Genomic DNA, 1,381 nt, shown 5'->3' with positions numbered 1-1,381 from the left:
TTACAGATACCACCCCTGGATGGAGGAAGAGTACTTCCAGAAAAGATGCCACATCTACCTATGAGACAGATAAGGAAAGTCAAGACGATACCACACTCCGGTACTTAGAAGTTTCGTGGTTACGAGATCATTCTCCCACAATATTTCCTAATGTCATTTGTACTAAATCTTTCACTTGTACTCACTAAAGGAGAGCTTGAACCTATGTACTTGTGTAAACCCTTCACAATTAATGAGAACTCCTCTATTCCGTGGACGTAGCCAATCTGGGTGAACCACGTACATCTTGTGTTTGCTTTCCTATCTCTATCCATTTATATACTTATCCTCACTAATGACCGGAGCAATCTAGCGAAGATCACAAAAAGTGACCGTTTTCGCTACCTAGGATCTATCTTGCAAGAGAACGGAGAATTAGATGGAGATCTCAACCATAGAATACAAGCTGGATGGATGAAGTGTAAGAGTGCATCCGGCGTGTTGTGTGACCGTCGTAGGCCACTGAAGCTCAAGGGAAGATTTTTGTTGTTGTTGTGACGGCAATAAGGCCAGCGATGTTGTATGGCACAGAATGTTGGGCGGTGAAGCATCAACACGTACACAAAATGGGTGTAGCGGAGATGAGGATGCTTCGTGGGATGTATGGGCACACGAGAAAGGATAAGATTGGGAATGAGGATATCCGAGGTAAAGTAGGAGTAGCCAAAATTGAAGGAAATATGAGAGAAAATCGGTTCCGGTGGTTTGGACATGTGCAAAGAAGGCCTACTGATGCTCCGGTTCGAAAATGTGACTACGAGACAGAGGTTCAGGGCCGAAGGGGTAGAGGAAGATCTAGGAAAACTTTGGAAGAGACCCTAAGAAAAGACTTGAGTACTTGGATCTAACGGAGAACATGACACAAAACCGAGTGCAATGGCGTTCTAGGATTCATATAGCCGACCCCACTTAGTGGGAAAATGCTTTGTTGTTGTTGTTGTTGTTGGTGAAGCTTGTGACACCAAAAAACACTATTCATTGGGCCATTGGCTCACACATGATTATCTTCTTCCCCTAAACAGTCTTCTTGTCACAAAAATCTATGCTAAACTTTATATTCGACAATTTGTCAAAAGTGCATGTTCAATGCGCTTTCATCATACTCGTTAAGTATTTTTCTCTAGTAATTTATTGAAATTGTGTTTTAATATGTATTTTTGGTTAACAGGCTTAGTTGATTAATTTATTTAGGAGTAAATTATAAAAAATTATCTCAACTATTGGTTGAACCATAATCTCATATTTCATGTTTTAAAAATTACAATGTCATACTTCATCCCATGAATTTGTTGCAAATCAGACATCCGTCAATTTTTCTATTAATTTCTCTTTTAAGTGTTGA

Source organism: Malus sylvestris, chromosome 9 (genome assembly GCF_916048215.2).
Source record: "Malus sylvestris chromosome 9, drMalSylv7.2, whole genome shotgun sequence".
Classification (NCBI taxonomy): domain Eukaryota; kingdom Viridiplantae; phylum Streptophyta; class Magnoliopsida; order Rosales; family Rosaceae; genus Malus; species Malus sylvestris.
The sequence above is the reverse complement of the archived record's forward strand: the minus strand, read 5'-3'. Positions refer to the sequence as shown.